The 27,297-nt window shown below is 35.1% G+C and overlaps 1 long non-coding RNA gene and 1 pseudogene across 1 annotated transcript; both read right to left on the bottom strand.

Moving 5' to 3' along the window:
* Positions 1-797: 797 nt before the first annotated feature.
* LOC123723331 lies at positions 798-26,964 on the bottom strand (annotated as a pseudogene).
* Positions 11,410-11,729, bottom strand: LOC123723162. The gene is made up of 2 exons (XR_006756660.1): positions 11,599-11,729; positions 11,410-11,465 (listed from the first exon to the last, which is right to left on the bottom strand). It is a non-coding gene; the product is annotated as an uncharacterized LOC123723162 (long non-coding RNA).
* Positions 26,965-27,297: the final 333 nt, after the last annotated feature.

Here is a 27,297-nt window from a genome sequence, read left to right on the forward strand (position 1 = left end):
ATTTTTCAATATTGTTGTTTTGTTAAGTATAGTTTGCATTTGTTTAGTAAAATAATTTGTAGTTAAGTATTACCTCTCGGTGGGCGGTAGTTGTGTAAAGGACATAGCGGGAGTATGTCCTTGGTGGGCGATATATTCAATGAGTTTATTAATTTTTAATATATTTTTTACAAATGTCAAACCGCCTACTGTCAACTGACAACTGTAAAAATTGTTATTATATACTGTCAAGTTACAATAAAAAAGGGAAGCTAAATTTTGTTTCTATTCCTAAGTTCTAAGAGAATCAGTTTTTACAGGAAATGCTTGTGAAAATTATTGCATTTGCATATTGATTACTAAATTGTAATCATGTCAGAATTGAGCAAGCACTGATGCAGTTAATATGAAAATGTTGTTTTGCAATGCTTTAATCCCATAGAGATTTTATTTTTCTTTTTCAAAAGTTAACAACTAGTGATTTTACATCTCAGCTAATATTTAACTAGGAACGTAATATAAAATTGACAAAATCCAACTCGTGTTAAATCCCATCCGTAAGGTCCACTAACAACTTAGATTTACTCCTCAACTATAAAGCATGCGACTAATTTTCGATTAGCTTATAATTAAAGAAAATGAATAAAGAATGTTCAAATAATATGAATGCTCGAGCAACTCCCGAAGCCAGTGGACCCACCAAAACAATCCTATGTTCTTTAGTATACATTTCCTTAGTAGCACCGCCATTTATGTTGTTTCACGCCGTACTCGTCACAGAACTGTGTTCTGCTTCTGTTCACACCCATTAGTAATTAAATTGTTAAAATTCAACTGAGCATTGAATAAATCCGAGAGAGGTTTTCGCTCCCTCGGTCTGCTGCCTTCGGTATGTCCGGTCCATGCGCTTGACACAATGCGGACGCGCAAATCAACGGACGATGCGAATTGCCACTTACAATAACACAGTAATATTATGAAACGAAGTCTTTGGAAGTCTATCTAGTCACTAAATAACATCACTTACTTATCAGCACTTAGTCAATTGAAACAGTCGGCTGGGCCGAGGAGATCGTGTGCGTGGAGAGATGTGTGGAGTCACTCCGGCGTGGCGGTGCGGGCGGAGGTCGCTTCTTGACCGGCTTCGGCTCCTCGCGCGGCAGCGTCTCCCGGTCGTACATGTTCTCGTAGAAGGGCTCCTCGACAGAACCGTAATGCTCCTGTACCCACATCGAGACGCTGGTCTCCTTATAGTCTTCCGATAACGGATACTCTCTGAAGCCCAGAACTTCATGGGGAGTGGTCGCCGGCTCCAGTTTACACTTTTGTGCGACTTGCCACTTCTTCCTCATCACTCGCTGGAGATCTTTGAGAAACTCTTTGGGAGGGTTGCTGTTAGAATCTGTAAGTTTCTTGGGAGATGAGAGTCGCGTGCTTTCGTTGCGTTTCGGCGGCAGAGGCTTTCTAGGAGAAGATGGCGAGGGTTCTTTGAGATTGAAAGAGATCTTTTTGGTTTTCTTCCCGTCGGAGCACGTCGGCAGATCATCGGCGAAGTTAACTTTCTTCACGGAGCCAGTGCGTTCCTTGCCAGGCTCGGCGAGTTTCTTCTGTATAGAAGGGCTGCTGAGCTTCTTTGACTGCAGCTCTACGAGGCAGGCGCCATAGGCGGCAGTCTGGCCGTATATGCTCTTATCCGAATGCAAGGATGATGTTTTCGAAGCTTCCGAATGTACACTATCGAGAGAGGGTTGACGCGGAAAAGATCTGGTTTGATCAGAGTTCCTGGACAGGCGAGACTGGCCGGCTCTCGCGGCCTGTTCAATTTGCTGCGCTGTGAGCTGGCTTACGATGTCGTGGACTCTGCCGGTGTTCGCTTCCATTGCGTGTTCCGGTGGAGGCGGCGGTAGACTTAGCTGGGATCCGCAAATATCTTCGATAGGATCGAGCGGAGGGGGCGGCGGCGGCAGGGAGTCGAGACTGAGGGTCGAGCTAAACATCCCATCGGGCACATCCTCCGGCGGCGGTGGGGGGAGGTCGTCCACATTCGTCATCGGAGGTCTTATAACTTTATCGTATATCGGAGCGTAGCCGTAGAGCGAGGACGAGGTGTCTGCACTAGAGCGATACATATCCCTGGGGATAGTCTCGTAGTGACCGTAAGTGGGGGAGGGTGGGCGTAGGGGCGCGGCTGCGGGTACTGGCGGACGTAAGACAGTTGTGCCGTATACCGCACTCTCGCTTGACTCTGTTGAATACACAAATTAGGTTTTAACATTACAATTTTTGTGCTGCAAAAACACGACATAAGTTGATTTTTTATATATTTTGTCCTGCTTATTTGATTTTTTTTTCTCACTCATATTATAAGTGAAATTTGGTACATATGTAGAACATACTCTGAAAGGCTACTAATTAAGTTTTTTTTTGAATTCCGCTCGGCCGTAGTCGCGGGAAACAGCTAGTATAGTATAAATGCAAATATGTCTTCAAGTTACCGGTGTGGTGTCGCTTGAGCGTGGCGTCGTCGCGGGGACGAGGGCGCGAGCGGCGTGTGAGCGTACCGCCATCGCCGCGCCCTTCCTCTCCGGGTGCCGCGCCCGTCTCCGCCATCTCCTTCAGCTGCCGCGTCATCCACGTCAGCGGGATGTTGGGCTTCATCGAGGGCTTGCGTTTTATCGTACCTGACAATAATATTAGAAGGTTATTACGGATTTTAATAAAAGAAAACAACATTTTAATAGAGCTTAATTTTTTTAGCACAATTTCAATGAAACCGATGAAACTGAACCGATGAAAGAGGACTTAAATTAGGCCTCCGGCATGAACGCTTCTACTTGACGTCTGTCTTCTGTGTGGTAGTGCTATTTTACAGGTCGAATCGGCCCATTCATGCACTAAACATATATTACATGAAACGGTGTATGTCTTACCCATGGGGAACTCGCAATCGAAAGCAGTCTCTGAAGCGGTGCCCCCATCTGATAGACAACCGCTGGAGCTGGAAGACGACGCCCTCGACTGCCTGCAAACCACATAACTCTTAGCTGCAAATACTATTACAAAATGAGTGCGCAAAATCTCTGTATTATTGCTTCAGCAAATTATATCGCTTGGTAACACGCCATTTTGGTACTAATAAAAGAAATTCATTTTCAAACAATTTCGATTTTATTTCTTTATTTTATTATTTTTAATAAATATTAAGTATGTTTTGCATTTTTGTAGCTCAGCTGTTTTTAAAATTATGTTCATTTAATAAAAAAATTCTGCTTCATAATATTTTCATATTGTAAGTGTGACCACCACAAGTTAATTATCTTGTAGTATAGATTTTTTTTTATTTTCGCATAGAATTTAGCCGTGTGCCAAAAATATTGTGATCTATTTATAATAAAACATGATGCAAATTTCGCATTAAGCAGCATTAAAACTACGCTTAGCTTTGTTAAGTTTATTTCACTTTTGGGTTTAATTTCGCCTATTTTTCAATAATTACAATACATAAAAATATTCAAATATATATAAAAAATTCAAATTTAAGTCAAAATATAGTAAATATAAGAAAAGAGACACTAAGCTTAAATAGTTAAAAGAATTAAGTATTTAAAATATGACTTTGCTTCTGTTATTATTAAATTCTTGTTATTTTTATTTATAGCAACACTCACCGTCCACTGCTGATGTCGGAGTTAGCAACACTAGCATTGCTTGAGGCGCTCGACTGCGCAGTACTGCTTACTCCGCTTTTCGTCGGGATTGAGGATATCTGTTGAGTTAATTTAAAATGTGACTATTACATAGTATATTTTCCAGTAGTGGTTCATTTAACTATGACTTTCCATTGTTTAAAAATATATATTTAAATTGTATTTTCATCTCTTACAATATCAACTTAAAAGGTTTACTTTTTTCCCTTTATTCTTTTTCACATAAAAGTTGAAAGATGTACATATTATATACTAACATGTCTGCTTATGTTTTGCTTTTTAAATAATGATCTATTTACTTACAGAGCAAGATCGCGCATGTGCCAAATGGTCTAGATCATCTTGAGTCAATTCTTCTACCAGCGCACGGTAATTGTCCAGCAGTTGTCGGCCATGCTGCAATAATGCAATATTAATTATCATTTACTATAAGCATTCATTAATTCTATTTATTGTACATCATCTCCCTATTTCTAAGTCATGAATAACAACATATTGTTGATTTCATTATAACATATGTAGAAAATATGCTTTATTACAAAAATTTTGTTCTTTGTCAATAGTCATTTGTATTATTCCCCCTGATTTTAATTGTCAGTTAGTCTGGTTTTTGATTCCTTGATATTTTTTTTAGTTAGTGAGAGCGTCGGTGGCTCAGGGGTTAAGCACATGAATAGCAATCTGCAGGTCCTGGGTTCGAATCCCGCCATGTACCAATGTGTTTTTCGATTTTCGATTTACATATGTACATTTATCCGACGTTCTTACGGTGAAGGAAAACATCGTGATGCAACCTGCACATATCTGAGAAGAAATTCAATGATATGTGTGAAGTCAACCTGCACTTGGCCAGCGTGGTTGACTATGGCCTAGTCACCCCTAACTTGGGGTAGGCTCCGAGTCCCTCGGTGGGGACGTATAGTGAGCTGATGATGATGATGAGTTGTGATAGTTTTTATTATTATTTAGTATACCTTAGCTATACGCATGGCGGTCAGCCATCGCTCCAATGTGCCCGCATCATCAGCGCAGAGGAATTTTATAAATTTGACACTCTTAGGCTGCTGCAGTCGAGGATGCTTGATGGCGAAGCAATGTTCAGTCGGTGCCTTGTATTTCTTCCTCCAATTCAATCCAACATACACCTCGTTGGTATCAAATGTTGCTAAGCAAACTAATTCCTTTAATGTCTTCACTTTGTCCTTCGGTGAATAGTATAAACCTAAAGTGGACAAGGTAATAATGTAATATTAAAAATTTAAACATATTTGGTTAATAAAAACGCGTACATTTGTAACAATTTAAATGTAAATTAAACCTACTTTGGCATATTTCATCTGATTTTATTAACTCATTACGGAATTATACATTACTTCTTGTTTAATTACATTTACGTATAATACAGTGTACTGCACAAAACAGTATTTTTTTAATAAATTAAAATTCTATATAAATAAAACTTGTTTTTTTTTGTAATGTTTTTAAAGATTAATCAAAGTGATAAAACAATAGAAAGGATGAGATGTGCCTTATCTCATAAATTAACACTCAAATGTATGATTTTTGTTACATTTATTTTAATAGAATAGACTAGTTAGAAAAAAATAAAATTTTATAGAATCATTATTGATAGAAAAAAGTATGAAATAAGAAAATTTGTCACAATTTTTTATGAGAAATAAAAAAAATTGTGTGATTTTTTTTAATTGTATACATTTAAGGGTTAATTTATTTTATATATAAGTAATAGTATCAGTTGTATGTAGTAAAGGCAATACATAATTATAATCAACTTAGTGTAAAAAGCAATAACACAGCAATAGCAATTTCGCCAGCGTTATGTGATCTTAGAAATTCGCTCAGTTGTATCACAATATATTATTTTAAATAAAAAAAAACATTAACAAACATAGATTTTTTTTTGTTATTTCTACATATTTATAAACAATAATAATATCGACTCATCAGACTAAAGTAGTTACATTATGAGATATGAGAGATGTAACCGTTTTCATCAGATGGGTCCGTAAGTAATTTTGTTTAAAATCGCAAGCTGCTTACCAGATGGTCGTAGAACGAATCGATACTTCTTCCATTCTTTCTTAGTGTCACTCTTGAGGTAGAGCATCCCCTCCATTTGTGGTACAGGATTGCCTGAGACCGAGGTTGTGGATGTCCCACCACTCTGCCCAAAGAACTCTTCGAGTATCACCTGCCTTGAGTGATCATCATGTTCCACAGAACGACCTATAATGTACATACAAGTTGACTATTTTACTCCAATAACACAAAGTTAGAGAAATAATTAAAGAAGATGAATCAAACAACATCAATTTAATTCAGTAGTTAGGGCTATTTTCTTTCACACAAACTTACATATATACAAATAAACATACATAAAAACATGCATATCTCTCCTGTAAGTTATAAAGTATATACCTTTGTCATCGTCACTCAGTAGAAACTTCTCGGGAGTCTGGAATAGGGATATCTTCTCCGGTCTCTCAGCAAATAGAATCTTATTCTTCGACTCTCGCGTCCAGAGCATAAGGTTGTCTACAAGCATCTCGTGATCTTCGTATACACGCTCTGTAATAATAAACAATTATTCCTTACAAAGAATAAATAATACAGAACTTTATGCAATATAATAAACTAGCTTTTACCCGCGACTCCGTCCGCGCGGAATAAAAAATAGAAAACGGGGTAAAAATTATCCTATGTCCGTTTCCTGGTTCCTAGCTACCTGCCCACCAATTTTCAGTCAAATCGATTCAGCCGTTCTTGAGTTATAAATAGTGTAACTAACACGACTTTTTTTTATATATCGACGCTGGAAAGCGTAAACGCTGTAACCCCGAAAGTATGAACTTTACAGGAGAGCCAAAAAATGATAACTCGTGAGCTGATACGCCTACAAGCATGCGGTATTTAGCAATGTTGTGTAGTTTGTGCTAACCTATAATAAAATCATTATCCTTTGATAATGGTTGAAATTATTAACGTGTGAAAAACATATTCGCGATTTCAAGGGTTACAGCGTTTATGCTTTCCAGCGTCGATATATATATATATATATATATATATATATATATATATATATATATCGACGCTGGAAAGTTACAAATATTTATATATATATATAAATATTTGTAAAATTACAGCAATTATTTTTATCCTTTAAGTTTGTCAAGAAATAAAAATGGAAACATTACTATATGAGTAAACTGAAGTGAGATAGGGGATAGAAAATGTGCAATAAGGCCCTATATACACAAGTTTTACTAACAATCAACAATTCAGTGGCCATAGTTATTATAATTTAAAATGAAGTGACTACATACCCATGTGAAGATCGGGCAGTTGTTCAACTATGGCCCACTTTGGTTCCATGGTGACATGGTTCTTGTCTGCAAGGAGGCGGGTGACACAGCCGCAGTTCATCTTCTCATCTACTAACAAACTCTTTGAGGAACCATCGCTGGAGAAAGCTTTGGTGAAGAGCTTCTTAACACTGGCTTCGCGCATGCGCTCTAATGCAAGCATAATCTTGTCCGCCTTCTGTAAGATGTTACAAAGAAATTATGAATAGGTCTGGATAAAAATATCAATAGGTAAAGATTATTTTAACCAAATTGAATGCTATATTGTTTTTCTCCTGTGCTAAATATATTATGGTGAAGACGCATTAGCAATAAACTTTTTTCTTTATTTCTGTGGCTTGTGGTTTCCCATATAAATGTTCAACCAATTATCATCACACTGTCATGATGATGGTTTGTATGGATGGATGGATGGTATATATTATGATAGACTTGAAGATTAAATGACTAGACTGGTTTTGAAGTGTTATTTGATTTTAATTTCCTTTCAGGGTAAAGATTTTGTCAAGCTTCTATTCGTCTTTATCTATTCAAATTAAAGTTATTAATATGAAATAACTAGCTGTCGCTCATGACTTCGTCCGCGCGGTATTTAAAAAACTATGTGTTATGCCTATGAGTTCTTCCAGACTAAATTTCATCAAGATCTGTTCTGGAGATACTTTCAAACAAACATCCATCCATCCAAACATTCGCATCTATCTTATATATATAAAAGAAAGTCGTGTTAGTTACACTATTTATAACTCAAAAACGGCTGAATCGATTTGACTGAAAATTGGTGGGCAGGTAGCTTAGAACCAGGAAACGGACATAGGATAATTTTTACCCCGTTTTCTATTTTTTATTCCGCGCGGACGGAGTCGCGGGTAAAAGCTAGTTTATAATATTAGTAAGATAATAACTGTAGTTACATCTATCTTATGTCTGATAATTAATGATTACCTAAATGTCATGGACGCATATGGTCAGAGATAGATGGCCTCAATAAAATGACTTTAAATAGACATTTAACTAGTTGTTACCCCCAACTTCACCCGCATCATATAATTAATTAAATTACACTGTAGCTGAGAATAAAACTTTTTCTATTGGTTGGTTTGGAAAGTTTATGCCTATTTAATGGCACAAAGCTTAATAAATTGTTTAAGAAAAATCTTTATTTGAAAAATACAGAAGGTTCTTATATAAGTTTATTGAATTGAATACTAGTATTTAAACCAATATTAAACCATAGTTTTTTCAGGTGTCCTAAAGTTTAAATTGTGTAATATGACGTCATTGACGTCAATATGACGATATTACCATGTACATTAATGTATTGCTAAATGACAGTTTACCTTCTGGTTGTGGTGATGGTTTAACTTCTAGGCTTTACATTTGGCGCTATTACTGCTTGAAGCTGAAGATTCACTGGACAACATTGATACCTGGATTACAGAATTACAATTAGTGTAAGATATATGCAGCGTTCTTGTATAAATATTATTTGAAAGCAGATATATGAAATAGTTATGCATTACATTGACTTTAGTTGTGTATTTTTTATATCAAGGAGAGTACTTTCAAAGTTTATTCTAAGTAGATTATTAAATAATAGGCAATACCTTTACTTGGTCATGTTATTATTAGATGGTGGTTAATTAAGCGAAATAACTAAGCAAGACATGACAAATGCTTCACCTAGTGATCAATTGCTTACAGTGGAGTAATTAAAAGGGACGCTATACAAAAAAATACTTATAAAATAGGTCAGAACTATTAATGTGCTTTGTTTACATTGATTATTGTTATTTTCCCTAACTACATATACTATCATTCATTAAAAAAAAAATTCCATCTGTTAACATACTCATAGTGACTGTTGGGGAAATGAAAGGGAGTTTTAGAAAGCGGCATTGCTGAAAATGGTACAAAAAGGGGCTTACGGTGTCACTAAATGCGGAATCATTGTCGAGCGAGTCAGTCCTGTGGGGTTAGGCAGTAAAAAACTAAAAACGAAACGATCGATCGTTTCGTCTAAGCGATAGCGTCTCTCGTTTTTCCGTGTAAGGCTAGGCAGTAACAGACGACAGTCGCTTTCGTGCAGACGAAGGTGAATCGTCAAAAAAAACAAATTATTGTCTATACTTGACGATCAACATTGTGTCATTTGAATTTGACGTATAAAGGTCAAATATTCTCGCGGTAAAAATACAAAAGTTTAGTGAAGTGTTTGTGTTTCAATTTACGTTTTGTAAAATGAATTCTTAAAACGCAAGCAATGAGCAAATCGCCATAATGGTGGAATTTATGGAAAGGTACGTCAATAACGTATTTAAAATGGTAAACACCCCGCAGGGAAGAGTGAGGCGCCAGGAACTTTGCCAACTATTAAAGATGTTGCTGGGTAAGGCAGGTAGTGATCCTGACAAGTCTATGGAGCAATGGATCAAGGTTGGTTCTAATGTAATAATGATTGTAAACATAAAACAAGACATTCATTCTGAAGCATGTTTGTTATGCTGGCAGACACATCCTTTTTTATTTTACTTATTCTTTGCAAGTGCCCTTGCTATTGAATCATGTATTTAATGTATTTAATAACAATAGTTTTGTAGTTGCCATTTTCTTAGCTACAAATATCACATTTCATCACCCAAACTTTATATTTTAGGACTACCAGTAGAGGAACAGTCAAATGAGGAGCCTCCAGTTGAGGAACCATCTATCCAAATACAAATTTTGGAGCAGATCACTGACAGTAATTTATTACAATCCTGTTATTTCATTTAGAAAACAGATATGCAAATCTATTCTTCAGTTGGTAACTGTATTAATAGAAAAATATTTAATTAGTACCTCAATTTATTTGCCCATGTTTCTGTTTAATCATTTGGGTAAAATAAATTAACTAAAATCAATTGATACAATTTAATGTTTAGTTTTATCTTATTATATACAGTTTAAACATTAATATGTACTAACTTTATCATGATATTTCAGATGATGAACAAAATGATATATATGTTGCCTCCTCTTCAAGAGTATAGCTGCCCCATCATCAGTTCAAAGGAGAGGGAAATGGCATCCAGGACCCTCACTCACTGGCTTATTAATGTAATGCTTATGCTTTGAGATGCAGTCTCAAATGCAAAAACATGTAACATTTACATTGGTTTTGGTTGTAACTTGTGTAATTAATGTTTAAGTGAATTTTGAAATAAAAAATAATTGTATATAAATAAAGTTTATTTTTAATTTGTAAAACATTCATCTTCATCATATTTCTTCTTAAAAATACACTTTTAGACATTATTGTGTGGGCTTCTTCAACCAAACTAAAAACTGCCAATAATTAGTCTATTCCTAACAGCCCGCCCCACAATCACATCCGGCCCGTTTTCAACAACAGTTGGTTGTGTAAGAGCAGTGGACAAAAGTACTTCTGCATCATCTGTAGGAGTTCCTCTTGAATCTATGAGCATGTTATGCAGTACCACACATGCAATAACAATTTCTGCTGCATAATCAGGGTGATAATAAAGGATACGCTGACCTAACAAATATCAAAATCTATATTTAACCAAATGCCCTTTCTATGCAGTTTCGGGCCTTGACATGCACTCTAGTGTAGTTCTCTCCTCTAGATCCTGGTTCTGCATTCAGAATAGGTGTCATAAGGTAGATCCTTTGAGGGTAACCACTGTCACCTAAAATGTTATAAGTAATATTAAAGTTACAAATAATATTTAACATAGAACATCACCTGTTAAATATTTTTCTACTAAAAATGCAATTACCCAACAACCAAACTGACTTGCCAGATAGTTGCAGAGCCTCCATATGGCTTTGCAGTCTTCTACTTGCCCAGATATGACTGTTGTGACTTGCACCACCAAACTTGGCATTAACATTAGTGATTCTGAGATCACTGTCACATACCTAACATATTTAATTGAGATTAATCTTTAATTTATCTTATAATTATTATAACAAACATAAAAAGGTTCATACCATTTGGACATTAAGAGAATGAAAGCCTTTTCTGTTACAAAAACAAGGTACATCTGCAGCTGGACGAACTATGGCCACATGGGTGCAATCAATGGCACCAATTACACCAGGAAAATTAAACTCAGTATAAAATCTGTAAAATAATATTTGTAAGTAGTTGTATGTGCCCAAGGTAATAAAAATAAAATGACAGAAGTGATATATAGTAACCCCTACCCTTGCTTAATTTTAGATCTTTGTGTGCTTGTTTGTGGGAATTGTATCCATTTATTTGAAATCACATTCAGACCTTTTGTCACCTCTCTGATACACCGACTTCACTTTTTTGATTCATATGTACCTCATTAGCAACACCTTTCTGATATGAACCCATGGCATAAAAGTTCAATGCTGTCAGCACCTAAAATATAATAATTGTGTCAGTATAAGACTCAAAGTGACTAAAGTTAACATTAATCATATTAAATACCTAATCACCTTTTAACACACATATATTAAAAAAAACAAACATATATCATAAAAAATCAATTTACCTTAAGTTCCAGTGAAGTTGTTTTAGAACCTTTTAAACTGGTATTGTGCCTGAGCTCGTCACACAACGAGTGGAACTCTTCCTTATTCAGCCTTTAATGAGCTCTAAACTGCCACTCCGGAATTTTCTGGAGTAACCGTTCGCGATTCTTTAATCTTTGTAGAAGCATACACTGCCGAGACATCTTTTTAGCTTCGGCATCTGCAGCTTCTAACAACATCAAGTCAAGGCGTTCCACATACGAGACATATCTATAATATGCCAAATCATAAATTGTTTACTTTATTCAACTCACAAATAATTTATAACATAATACCAAATTGATGTCAATTCGTGTTACTGCCTAAGAATTTCAAAGGAATTAGTCGAAAAACGATAGACGATAGACGACGCTTTCGTCTTTCGTCTTTCGTGCGTGTTACTGCCTATGGTTTTAACGCGTGACGTCAGACGTCAGTCTCTCAACCAATCACAATCGAACGACAGTCGCTTTCGTTTCGTTTATGTTTTTACTGCCTAACCCCGCTGGCAACCCTATTCACGCGGGCATATTATAGGTTACTTTTACTACTTTTTAATTCTGCTCTGACGAAATCGCGGACGACAGTCAGTATTATAATAAAACTAGCTATTGCCTGCGACAGGTACAGGCGGTATTAATAAATAAACTGAGTAAACTAAAGAGTAAAGTAGTTTAATGTAGACATCTTACACTAAATTTAATCTAAATCCCATTTGCTGGAATCCGTGGTAATAATTATTACTGACGAGAAGTGAGATAAGCCGTTAAATGTTTAAATAAGAAATCTATATTTAAAACAAAATCAATCATACGGCATGATTAATTCAATGAAGAAACTACATAGTGAAGAGTTAATCCAGCCATAGCCAGCCATCTGTAATGCCGCTGACACGGTATGACCTTTTGAAAGTGTCGCGCGATGGCGCCACTTGAGGATTCCTTTGCGGCATGAAAAGGCATTGAAACTGCAGCGCGACTGCCAATGCAAGTATAATGCTATACTGCATAGAATAGGTACACGCTGTTTTCTACGTCAGAATGCGTGTAGACTATAGTATTTGAACAGCAAACCATAGAACCAACTTTACCGTGTTTTTTTTTGTTGTTCGTTTTAAACGAATTCAAATTGTACCTGTGGACATCCTGGTCAGTTCGTCGTCGTACTCTGTGTCGAGGGCGCAAAGTTCCCCCAGAATGGCGTCCAAGTCGGCGTCCTGCGTGTCCTCCAGGTTAGCCAGGGAGAAGCGATAGGTATCGATGCGAGGTGCAACTATCTCCAGTGGTCGTAGAGCAGACGCCTCACTAGTCGCGCTTAGACCCTGAAAGAGATATAACAATGTCAACATTTTTGAATACAATAACTTGCTCGTGACCCAGGTGAATATGTAGATTTTAATTTTAATTCCTTTTTTGCCAAATTTGTGTTGCTTCTTCCATATTTTTCATTGATATCGTCCATTTAGTCGTCATAATTGCGTCCAGAACGAGCCAGACTAACAGCCAACAACTTGAGCTGTTTTGCGATTTGTAATAACTTATACATTTATGTAAGTCAAACCGTATAGCTTGGACATACCGGCAATGCGACGCGATCGAACTTTATTACTACTGCATCTTACCGTGAGTTTCTACTGCCGAAATACATATAAATAATAAATAAATAAAATAAAATAACTTTTATTTCGGACCAGTTACATCCAGTTACATCAGTTACATCAAATAGAAAAACATATCTTTATATATGTTTCTTCAAAAAGTATGTAAGGGATAACAATATGTTCTTGTAAATTTATTTAAGCAGAGATCCAGTTTGTAAAGTGATACAAATTATTCGTTTTATTAGATCGTAATATAGAAGACATCACTACTGTTAAAATTTCATCCAGAAGTGAAGCATATTTGTTTATATAAATGGCCTTCAACAACGGTAAAGTACCACGCCCTAACAGAAGAATGACTTGATGCAGGTAAGTTATATTATAGAGCATATAACATCGAACAGGGTAGCATGTATAATCTGTTTAGGTATACATTTATGTTCATTTAATTTTGTTTTAAAGGAGAGATAAGTATCACGAATTATGCGAAGGGTGAGACTAAAAGATCTGATCTCGTAACAACTGCAGTACGTAATGTTTGTCTGCAATATAAAAGTAACAAAATTTTACTATATTTTGTTTTTTTTTTGCCATAAAATACTTAATCAACTGTTTTAAATACAATATTGGATAATCTTAGTGTGTTTACTCTCATTTTACTCAAATGTTCATCCGGCGAAAAGAGTTACATATCTAACTTTTTAAGTTCCGTCTTTATGTCTTTATTCTTACTATCGAAATATAAACAAATAACAATCAAAATTGCTGTTACCTTAAGGCTATTATTACATTTTATATTATTTTTTGGATTATATTTAAATTGCATTCGTTTGCTTACCCGTTATTAATTGACGATTAAATAATCTTTTGAAACATGGTTTTTGTAGAAATCTATGATTGATTCATCATCAAATGGAACTATTGTTGATTCATGTATTCCAGTAGTGCTATCTATCCAAGTTATGAATGTATTATATACGTACTATCTATATGTACACTTCAAATACAATACAAACGACGAGGTTCAATATGTTGATTATTCTATATTAATAATAGAGTTTGTTACGTCGCACAATCTCACTTGACCGCAATGAAGTTGATTACAAACTTTCACACAGTTGAGAAGAGGTATTTTACAAGGATATTTCTTTTTCCTATACACCCACTTCCCTGCCAAATCCACTTTGTACCTCTGTATCAAGGTTACAACAGTACAAAAAAGTATGTTTTACTATCACAAAACAATCTCAAACTGGTTAATTTTATATAATTTATGTCTTTTTTATTGCACTTCCGTGTTGCAAACGACATATAAATGATTAGCTTGCTTGAAGTTATCCTACTGATTTGTACGTCAGATAAGTTTCTGTATTTATCATAATTAGTTATTAAAAACATTGCCCTCTTTGTCAGTCGAGTAAAAGGGTTGTGATTGGCCAAAATAAAACTGCGCTATATCTGTAAGTGCGGGCTTGTAACAACGCGACAAAGGGAGTGCTGCGGCCCTTTGCCATTAACAATTAATTATCTGTTACTGTGCAGTGTACAGTCGACATCACGTCACGTACACATAACGTATCGTGTCGTGTCGTGAGCGGCGGCGGTGCATAGCATTGTCCCGCTTCATTTCGTATGCAATTCATACGGCACCTCCTTTAAGGGCCCCGAATAAATTAACCCTCATGTATCCAACGTTATAAAACAAAGATTATTAAAGTTTACGACGACAGACATTCGAAAAATGTTATGTTTGTATGCGATGAAAAATTGATTGCATAGATACGTACAGATATTTAACATTTGTAAAAAATACACGAAACAAAAAGCAAGTACAGCTATCTTGTCTTCCTCCAACATCGGCATCTGCTAGTCAACATTTGTTTCGAGTATACTATCAAGTTAAGACATGGCAAAGCAATGAACTGAACCCTGAAGACTGGGTGTAGTGTTTGTGTCTATGGAATAGATACAATTCACTGTCTCATGTACCACACTGGAGGGACAGCTGTCTCTGGGTAGTTGAGTGACGAACGCGGTACGAAGCGGACGTGCGCCTGCGCTCCAGTGTGGTAGTGGTGAGCCAGTGTCTGTCCTTAATCATCTTTAGGGACCCTATGGTCCTACAAATGGCGACGAGGTGAAAAAAAAAAAAAAAAAAAAAAAAAAAAAAAAACAACAAAATAGAAAATTGGTAACTATGTCCGTATTTTGCGCCCTAAGTAATAAAATACTTGTGTGTAAATTAAAACATTACAATCAAGATATTTCATTTTATGCCTAAAAGTGGAGTACAATTATTATAGATTTCATAATAGAAGAAAGATGACAATATGATATGGGGAACATTAGTTTACAGTATTATCCGATTTTATAAGTTGTATACGCGTAAAATAGTAATGATGATTTATTGCAAGCATGCGATATCACTTCCGCCGTCGTTATCTATTTATTATGATGAGTAGGAATATTTGTCTATTAAAGTTTAGTTCACAAAAATATTAATTGTCAATAATATTTACAAATTATTACAGCTAACTTTAAAAAATTAATTGTAAAAAAAAAGCGATTGAAATTATTGTAAATTATTATACCTTCGAGTACTTACAATATCAATCTTCATAAGTGTAAGGAACGTCAATAAAAGGCGGGGTCAACGGGTGGCCTGATTTATTTGTAAAGATGTTTTAAATCTGTTATATTAATCTACTCACTATTTGGTCATCAAATATTCTCTGTAACGAGACACATCAAATGCTACAATAAGTATCAACTGACATATTAGGTCCTTACATATGAAATTGGCGTTTTTCGTACTGGCCACTTTAATCACGAATTTCTCCTCTTTGGTAAGGAATTCCAAATTCAAATTTGTACAGCTATAGACTCATGTATTTGTGGTTCGATGACCGTCATTCATTTGTTTTTTTTTCTTCTGTTTTTTTCTGTTTGCGTCACTCATTTTACAAAATGGAAAACTTAAAATATCGCATTATTTACGAGTACGAGTTCCGCCGTGGCACTAGTGCTGCGGAAACGACTCGAAGGGTGAATGATGTGTATGGCGGTCGTGTTGCAAAAGAAAACACAGTTCGTTTTTGGTTCCAACGTTTTCGTTCTGGAAATTTCGATCTGCAGAACAAGCCCCGTGGACGGCCTGAGACTCAAGTTCATAATGAAGAGTTGAAGGCTATTGTGGAAGCGGATCCATCGCAAACCACGTCCGAGTTAGCTGCAGGCTGCGATGTTAGTGATAAAACTGTTTTAATTCACTTGAAGCAAATTGGGAAGATTAAAAAGCTTGAAAGGTGGATACCTCACGAATTGACTGAAGCAAACCGGCAAACGCGCGTTGACTGTTGCGTTACATTACTAAACCGGCACAATAATGAAGGTATTTTAAACCGAATCATTACCTGTGATGAAAAATGGGTTCTTTACGATAATCGGAAGCGCTCAGCGCAATGGTTGGATCCTGGCCAGCCAGCCAAATCCTGCCCCAAGCGAAAATTAACCCCAAAAAAGTTACTTGTAAGCGTTTGGTGGACTAGTGCCGGTATTGTTCATTACAGTTTTCTCAAATCTGGCCAGACTATTACGGCTGATGTCTATTGTCAGCAATTGCAAACCATGATGGCAAAGCTAGCGGCTAAACAACCTAGGCTGGTCAATCGCTCCACGCCACTGCTGCTTCACGACAACGCTAGACCACACACTGCGCAACAGACGGCTACTAAATTAGAAGAGCTTCAATTGGAAAGTCTAAGACATCCTCCGTACTCCCCGGACCTTGCTCCAACAGATTACCATTTTTTTCGAAATTTGGATAACTTCTTGTAAGGGAAAAAATTCAACTCCGATGGGGCAGTCCAAATCGCCTTCAAAGATTTTATTGATTCCCGTCCGACTGGTTTTTTTTAGTAAAGGGATCAATGAACTACCTATGAGATGGCAAAAGTGCATAGAAAAAAGTGGTTCATACTTTGATTAATTAAATATATTATATTAAAAAATATTCGACTTTTTGCTCCTCCCATACAAAACGCCAATTTCATATTTAAGGACCTATTATTTTGTTCAGAAATAATTATATTTCTGGCAAAGGTATTTGTGAATCTTCTTCAACGAACCGTTCTAGGATCTAAGACAGTGTCATACGAAATATGGGTCTATTATCTATTAACTGCAACTAAGTATTTCACGTAAAATGACAGGTACAGGCCGTATTTTGAAAATCGGCTATCATTTTAACTAAAACTAGCTTTTACCCGCGACTTTGTCCGCGCGGAATAAAAAGATAGAAAACGGGGTAAAAATTATCCTATGTCCTATTCCTGGTTCTAAGCTACCTGCCCACCAATTTTCAGTCAAATCGATTCAGCCGTTCTTGAGTTATAAATGGTGTATAACTAATACGACTTTCTTTTATATATATAGATAATACAGATATGTAGTGCTCTGGATTTCCATTAAATTGGTGATATATCTTCGTCTATTTTGGATATCCATTAAATTGGATATATGAATGCGTAAATAGGTAAACCTAATAAGGTAAGGTAAAATAGTATTGAAAAGTATACATTTATAATTTTGATTTCTATTAAATTAGAGATATTCTAAACTATTTTATTACGTTGTACAAAATGAAATTCATTAGATTGAATTTAATGTGTCTCGGACTTCTTTTAAATAAGAAGCATTAGTAAAAACAAAAGAACTTTTATTAAATTGAAGGTATTTTAGATTTTAGATTTAAATCGAACATTTTCAGTAGGAAGCAGCTGATATTGCAACGACTGCTAAAAAGAGAGGTACATTATTACAACAGCGAAGATAATTTGTTTGTTTACAACAAAAAAAGTATACGCTAAAACGAGAAAAAATGAAGAAAGAGATAGAATAATTGTGTTAGTGTAATTATGATTTTTGCGTATATCGAAAGATTGTTTTAAAATTAATAGAATGTCGTTGAAAATAAGTCAAAACATATTCTTACTAATTGACTATAACGATTTTATAGGTGATAAGAAAGATAGAAGACATCACCCGCAATCGGTTGTTTTCGTTATGTCGTGGTCGTGTGACGTACACTCTGTACACTGAGAGCAATTTAACTTTATTTAACATATAACATTAGATCCGACGATATATCATTAGATGCTAGAAGTTATCGATGGCATCTCAGTTGTATAGTTTGATGCGTTGAGATGTATCACTGGATTGGTTATATAGTTTATTTATCAATGTTACAATAAGTTCCCTCTGATGTTAAGAAGTGTTATTGATAAACCTATGTTAATAAATAAAAAAGTAGTTAATACTAAAGTCTGTTCGTGGGTCCTTAGCAAAAAATATATATATATTACCAAGTTATACGTAAAATTAAATGTTCAATTGTGGGAGCATGAGCAAATGAATATACGGGTGCAAATAGTAACAGATACATGTAAATACTGCACAAAAGTTTTGATTATTTACTTTTGAATATTACCAGGTCTCACAGTTTAATAGAAAATTTGTGTTGTCTAAATTTAGTTAACTCTAATTCCGTGATGTCGGAATGTCGATAAAAAAAAATGACTGAAAAGGTCATTTGTCCATCATTGTCAGTGTAGTATACAAGTGTGTGTAACTAGTGCACGCTGTCATGTGTATTGTACAGGCATTAGTACATCGGCCCAACCGTCTAAGTTTTATTTGAATTTAAAATATAACTAAACTATAGATAGGTTTAGCGTTCGTCCGTGATTTCGTAAGCGCGAAAAAAATATAGCCTAGGTTCTATTGATAGTCTCGACAAAATCGGTCCATGCGATTCGGAGATTATTCATATGGCCATTTGCCTGATTGTCCCTTATAATATAAACAAAAATTAACTTTAACTGTCAACTTTAACTTGCATTAAATTTTTATTAATTAAAGGCTTTAACGATTAACGAAGTTACATTTTTATTTAACGAATTAAAGATTAACGAAGTTAACTTTTGCTTAACTGTGCCCACCTGTGACCAGGACCATAACAGGTTCACAAATTATTAACATCCTGAAGGAACTCTTTAGTCGACTGGGCTATCCACATTCAATCACAGCAGTTTGTAAATGAAGAGTTTAAAACTTTTTGTGAAGATTGCAACATTAAACTTTTAGTACTGTTCCATATTGGCCGCAAATGAATGGGGAAGTCGAGCTTCAAAATAGGGATATCTTAAAGTACCTTAGAATAAGTGTAAGCGAAAAAAGAGACACGAATATAAGAGAAACATTATATTAGTATTTTATGATGTATAACTCTACTCCTCACTCAGTAACAGGAAAGACCCCTTCAGAACTTTTCTTTAAACGAAAGAATAGGGATAAGATTCGATGCTACATGATATTATTATTATTATTCGGGTTAGTTTCGACATACAACATTTTTCAATTATTTAATTCAATACTTAATTTTGACATTAAGCTTGAGTGTTGTTGATACGCCGGCTTGATAATACATCATGGCGTCGGTCGGAACGCTGAGTGATTAGTGAATTGATACATACTTAAACCAATGATCTTATGACTTATGATAACATTGATACTTAGTAAAGCAACAACTGCAATTTTTTAAAAAAAAAGGGAAATGGATTAGCTAAGTGTGCATTTGAATAATGCATAATTATCGTGATTAAATAGTAAATACTTTATTGGCATAGCCGTTTGGTTTATATGAAATTTATGCATAATAATGCATATTATTATGCAAAATAATGAAAAAAAAATTTAGATTTCAACTTAATTTAAGGTTAATCTATATAGTTTTCTTCGTACTATTCATGGCGATCATAGTATATCTTCGAGGGCGAGTTCATTGCAGCCACTGATAGTGACAATGACTCACACTTTTGTTGTTTTGTTTTGTATTTTCTGTACTACAAAATATATCTAAATTATACGTAAAATGTTTGTTAGCAACAAGACCTACCGTTCTCCTATATCAGTTGTTAATTATTGCAGATATCCATTAAGTTGGTTGTACAGTCACATGCACGGAAATGTAAACATTGTTCTTGTTATGACGACATGACTTCTGATGGCGTTGTTCGATGAGTACATCATTTAATCAGATGATGTAAATTTCTTTTAATTTAATTAATTTTTATGACTACCATTACGTTTAGGTTTAAAGATCTTTATTTCTCATTAAAAAAAAAAAAAACACAATGCTTCACTTACAATGAAAAAAAAAAAGGAGTAGATATGTTCGGAACCGTACCACCGTGCGTAAACAACTTCTGTAAATCCGTGCTCGTAATTTTATTTAAAAAAAATAGTTATGAGTAATTGCACTTATTTAAAGTAATAGTTATAGTTTTTCTGTGCGTTGTAAGGAAGGTGTAAGTTTAAAGCGTTTGCTATAAACAAATGTTTTGTGAAGTTTTTAAATGTTATTAAACTATGCTGAACAATTATTGATATACCCGAAAAATAAATATGTATATCATACAGGCTTGCGGGTTAATACGTAATATAGATACAGAATACAGGATCAATATAAAGCAAAATAAACCTTAAGACAACTATAGAAGAGAATCTAACTTGATAGAAATGACAAAGTTATATATGTAGAAAATATTGAGAGATTATTACAGTTCAGCGATGATAATTGATTTAAGATTGTTTTTGAAAGCATTAATATTGTTACAATTCTTTATCTCGTCTGACAGTTGTTAAACATTTGAACGCCTTCGAACGAAATAGTTTTATTCCATAGATAGTTCGCGGAGTAATAGATTTAATTTGTGTTTGTTACGTCAGTTATGTTTGTTATATCTTTTTTCGAGTTTAATGTTAGACTTAATGTTTTTATTTGTTATGTTCATTATGAGAGTACAAGTCCTAAATTTAAACATTTGAGTGACATTAAGTAATTTTGTTTGTTATAAAGTTAATTAGTTGGAGTTCGGTAATCAAAAAATTAAATTGGTGGTAATGATTTTCAGTAGATGTGAATACATTAAATTGGATTAATACAGTGTCAATGAACACAGAGAATTCCATTCAATTGGAATTGAGGTTACCATTAAATTGGAAACACTTAGGTTATCATTAAATTGGAAACACTTAGATTACCATTTAATTGGAAACAGTTAGGTTACCATTAAATTGGAAACAGTTAGGTTACCATTAAATTGGAAACACTTAGGTTACCATTAAATTGGAAACACTTAGATTACTATTAAATTGGAAACAGTTAGGTTACCATTAAATTGGAAACACTTAGATTACCATTAAATTGGAAACACTTTGATTACCATTAAATTGGAAACACTTAGATTACCATTTAATTGGAAACACTTAGGTTACCATTAAATTGGAAACACTTAGGTTACCATTTAATTGGAAACAGTTAGGTTACCATTAAATTGGAAACACTTCGGTTACCATTAAATTGGAAACACTTCGGTTACCATTAAATTGGAAACACTTAGGTTACCATTAAATTGGAAACACTTCGGTTACCATTAAATTGGAAACACTTAGGTTACCATTAAATTGGAAACACTTCGGTTACCATTAAATTGGAAACACTTCGGTTACCATTAAATTGGAAACACTTCGGTTACCATTAAATTGGAAACACTTCGGTTACCATTAAATTGGAAACACTTCGGTTACCATTAAATTGGAAACACTTAGGTTACCATTAAATTGGAAACACTTCGGTTACCATTAAATTGGAACGCTTCTATTGCTGACTACAGAGAATTCCATTCAATTGGAATTGAGGTTGCCCCAAAGGACTCGAAATTTATGATAAAGAATTAGATAGGACAAACAAACTTGCAAGTACATTGATCTCTACGCCTCATGTAGTCGGAAAAACTACATGTCACGGTAAGGAATGAAGAAACTGGACAAATACTAAAAATGAACGTTACACATCTAAAAAGAGTGGAAGGGGAATGGAAATGTAATGGAAATTTAAATGAAGATACATCAAACATTAATGAATGAAACAATCTGGTTGGAAATTATTAATTTATAATTACAGTAAAAAATATATATAAGATGTTGATTGAGTTGAAAACAATAATAAAATAAAACTTTTTAACAAGGAAGGGATGTAGTGTTTGTGTCTATGGAATAGATACAATTCACTGTCTCATGTACCACACTGGAGGGACAGCTGTCTCTGGGTAGTTGAGTGACGAACGCGGTACGAAGCGGACGTGCGCCTGCGCTCCAGTGTGGTAGTGGTGAGCCAGTGTCTGTCCTTAATCATCTTTAGGGACCCTATGGTCCTACACTGGGGTTGGAAATTGATAAATAATACTTTGGAACCGATTCGAACTTTACTGCTCCCTGCTCCAGAAAAACTTCTTAACACTATTTTTTGCAATTGCAAGAAAGGTTGTAGTGCCAAATGTAGCTGTAAAAAAGTAGGGTTGCAGTTCTCTCCAGCGTGTACCAATTGCCAAGGTGTCTCTTGCTTAAATGTTCAATTAAATACAAGAGAGAAAGATTCATGTGATTTTGATGAAGAGACAACTGATTCATCTTCATTTGAACAATTTCTAAGCGTTCATCAACAGGAAGGAGAAGAAGAAGAACAAGAAGAAATTGAAGAAAACATGATTGTTGAAGTTGAATATGAAGAGTATGAGTCAGATTAAAGTAATAAAAAAAGTTAGAACGACAGTTAAATTCTGTAACCCATATCAATAATCTTCATACTATTAAATAATTATTGTTCCTGAAAATAACGTCGTAAAGGTTCGTGGAATAGGCCTACCGGGGATAACACGTTAAAAAAAACGCGCCGAGTACACTACCTCACAGGTGGTGTGGAAATGTGGGCATATTATGTAGAACATGATTTTTACAAGCGCAATATCTGGGAAATAGTGGGTCTTAGAGAAAAAATCATAGAGACCATTTTTATAGAGAATTTTAAGATCTACAACTTTGTTCTGAGGTACTTTTTCGATAAACCTTACCGTTTTCGAGAAAAATCCAAAAAACCTAAAATTTTGACCTTGGGCCCCGAATAAGTCCCGAAGCTCACATGGGACTGATGGGGACTTTTGACACTTTATTCCTTGTGGTAAACCTAAGGTCTCTACGAAGATTTGGCTTTGTCGGAATTTTCTTTATTTGATCACTATTTTTATATCTAAAATGACCGGACTATAAATAATTATATATTATATAACATATTACTTTGTTTTAGATTTTACACAAACCCACAGGTCTTGGATCCACGATGCGATTGTTCAACAACAGACGAATTGCTCGCAAGATTCATGTCTCAGTCACTCTCTACCGTCATAGATGCTCAACCTATAGGTCTTTCACAAAATGACTATGAACGAGCCGCTACATATCCAATCAAAATGATACCTTATTTGTACAAAAACCAATTCCAAGAGTTCCTTTTGTAAAGAATGAAACACACCGCGCGCGCGCAAGCACGATTCACTTGCGTCCGTTTATTTTATTCGGTTTTTCAGGAAAAATGTCTTCTTCCGACTTGCAAGCTACTTTACGTGATTTATCGAAGACAGTGGCAACGCTGGTAACAAAAATCAACGAGCAAGCAGTCGTGATTAAAGCGCAAACTAAGAAAATAGATGATCAAAAACAGCTGATTGAAAAAAAAATTGTAATAATTAGTGAACAGAAGAGGGTAATCGGCAATTTAGTAATTAAAGTGGACAAGCTTGTTGCGGCCGCGGATGGCACGAAGAAGGGGACAGCAGCGCCGTCCAGTGCAACAACGTCGCCGAGCGCAACAGAGACAGCTGCGGGCGCGGGGGAGGCGGGGCCGATAACCCGCGCTCGCCGCGCCGCGCAGCGCATTGAATCCAAGGGCCTGACCACATCGTGCGTGCAGGAGCCGAAGCGATTAAATACTGCGGATGCTCCCAAGGATAAATCTACGGATGAATTAAATAATAATCAATCACCAATAGTTTCGGAATGGCAGACAGTTTCTAAGAAGACATCATCAAAGAATTTGCAAACCAAAATTGTTCAACAGGGTGGAAATAGAGTGATGTCTTCTATTTTTTTTATTTTTTTTATTTTTTTTTTTATTTATAATATGTTGACAATAATATATGTACATAACTATCTCGCCAAACCACTTCCGTAGTTTGTAGGCGTCGCACCTTCTTAATCAACATACAATTTAAAAAAAGACTAAAAAGAAAGAAAACAATGATTACATTATATATATATACCTATCTTAAATCTAAACTAGGTATAGTGTACAAAACTTAGATAACAAAGATGTGTGAGAAATTACTTATTCTTCTAACAATATATTCTTTAGTTTTCTCTTCAGGGCGATCCCACTGTGTGTCGTCGCGCTATTTAAAATACATAAGAATTTGTTAATATATTTCGGAGCTAAATATCTTTTAGTTCGTTTCCCATAGTAATTTTTAACCCGTACTTCACGCAGCTTGCCTGCAGCAGCAGCCCTAGTATTATAACTATGAGTACCTTCGTCTAAGACTTTCTCTTTTTGATATGCTTGTAACGTTATAAGGTATTGGGTTTTTTTATCTACAGGTAATATCTGGCACTCTTTAAAAAGTCTATAATAATCGTCTTTACACTTATCTTTAATTTTTCTATCCACAATTAATTTCAATAAACGCAACTGAATTTTTTTAATTTCGTCAATATAAGTTTTAAATGTTAACCCATACGAACTTAAGCCGTAACTAATCACAGAGTCTGCTAACGCGTGATATACCATAAACAGTATGGATTTATTAACGACATTTTTGAGCTGATAGATTTTTGCCAATACAGACCTTAATCTATTACATACAGTATTTATATGTGGGCGCCAATTAAAACAACTATCGACCATTAGGCCTAAGTACTTAAAAGTAGTGACACAGTCTACTCTCGGACAGTTGCACCCATTCTGCATACCACGGTGGAAGCAGTCAAACGAATGGCCAATTAAATTAATTCCGTGGCTTGCATCTTGCTTTGCATCCCTATTGTAGGGTGAATATATATGCATAGATTTTGTCTTTCCTATGTTTAAAAGTATACCATTATCATGCGCCCATTGTGTTACTTGATCAAAATCATCTTGCATCATCCTTTCCATCATCTTTAAATCTCTGCCGGCCACCAACAAGCACATATCATCTGCATACATAAACACGCTACAGTTTCTGACCACATTGACCACACTATTTACATGCATGATGTACCCAACCGGCCCGAACACTGAGCCGGTCGGGACACCGAGAACCACACTCGCCTCTTCACCCTTTGTTCCATTAACCACCGTATATATTGACCTTTCTTTTAGGTAGGAATCGAAAAATCTATTCATGGGACCACCGATACCACATTCCTCCATGGCTTGTAGTAGTTGGTTATGCTCCAAGGTGTCAAATGCCTTTTTGAAGTCAACAAAAAGTGCTAAAAGTTGATTGCCTTCACTTAATTCATTATTGACATAGTCTGTGAACTGTCCGAGAGCCGTGTCAGTGCTTCTACCCTTTCTAAAGCCGTGCTGACGGTCGTTTATAATATTATGTTTTTCTAGAAATGTGCTAACCTGCTGTACAATAGTTTTTTCAGCAATTTTATTTATTACTGGCAGAATAGCAATAGGTCTATAATTTGTATATTCTAGGTGATTGCCTTGTTTAAATATCGGCCTTATAACTGCCTTTTTTAAACCACTAGGGTAGGTTCCCCTCAAAACACACATATTAATAAGTTTACACAATACAATACTAATCTCACTTTTTACAGTTTTTAAATCCTGAACTCTAATTTGATCCCATCCCGGCGACTTATTACAATCCAAAGTTTCAATAATTTTTTCCACTTGATCGGGTCTAACACTATTAAATCTAAATGATACATTTCTTTTTACTACATAACTATCTCTATTCAAAAATTTATAATCACAATTGTGTTTTAAATTTACTATTTCTTCTGTAAATGTTTTAGAAAATGTAGTACATATATTGTTTAAGTTATCAGTCTTCCCTAAATATTTAATTATTGTATCATCTACAGTTACTTTTTCCCTACCTGTCCAATTATTGATATGAGCCCAAACTTTTTTACAGTCTCCCTTGCACTTAGCTATTTGTTCCTTTCTGTATTTATTTTTTGCCGTGTTAATTGCCTTATTCACCATATTTCTATATCTAGTATACTCTAACCTTAATGTCATAGAAGAGGGGTCTGCTTTCCATTCTCTGTACAGCTGATTTTTCTTTGTTATTTTTTTAAATAACTTTTCACTCACCCATGGCTGTCTAATTCTACCCCGTTTACCCCTAACACTTGGCGCAACCGAGCACTCGGAATAAATAGAATTAAAAGTATTACACATTGTACTATAAAGTAACAGAGGGCATTCAATAGATAACATCGCTTCCCAATCTATTTCAGTTAATTTTGCCTTAACCATAGTATTATTTAAAACATACTTCTCAAGCTTACTTTTAGTTTTACACAGGCTCAACATGTTTTGTAGTCTTATGCCAATTAGATGATGATCCGAAATATCACAAGCAAACGTGTGCGCACTGTCGTATTTAATAGTGTTACTTGTCCGTACCCAGATATGGTCAATGCACGAAGTTTGCAGGCGGCCGTCCACGATCGCCTCACGCGTCGTCGCCGTAGTCGGTATGACGCATTGAAGCCCGTACTCACACATGATGGTTTTATAATTGTTCGTGGCAGCGCATTGATATTCACGATTCAGGTCCAAGTTCATGTCTCCGATTATTACTACTGCTTCTGACTTAGGTATGCTGGCCAGGATTGTATTTAGTTGTTGGTTGAAGCGTAATTTGTTTTTGTTGGGTGGTCTATATATAGCAATTATATGGTGCGCACAATACCCGATTTTAAGTTTACCATGGATAACTTCCGCCGAGTCCGTTTTAATATTGTTTGTTTCATAGTTATATTTTTTTAACGCGTATATAAAATAAAAATAAAATAAAATAAAAATAAAAATAAAAATAAAATAAAATAAAAATAAAAATCATTTAATTCAGACCATTATAAGTCCATACATTGTTAGTAAAATAATACTTATAACTAT

This window comes from Papilio machaon, chromosome W, assembly GCF_912999745.1.
Source record: "Papilio machaon chromosome W, ilPapMach1.1, whole genome shotgun sequence".
Taxonomy (NCBI): Eukaryota; Metazoa; Arthropoda; class Insecta; order Lepidoptera; family Papilionidae; genus Papilio; species Papilio machaon.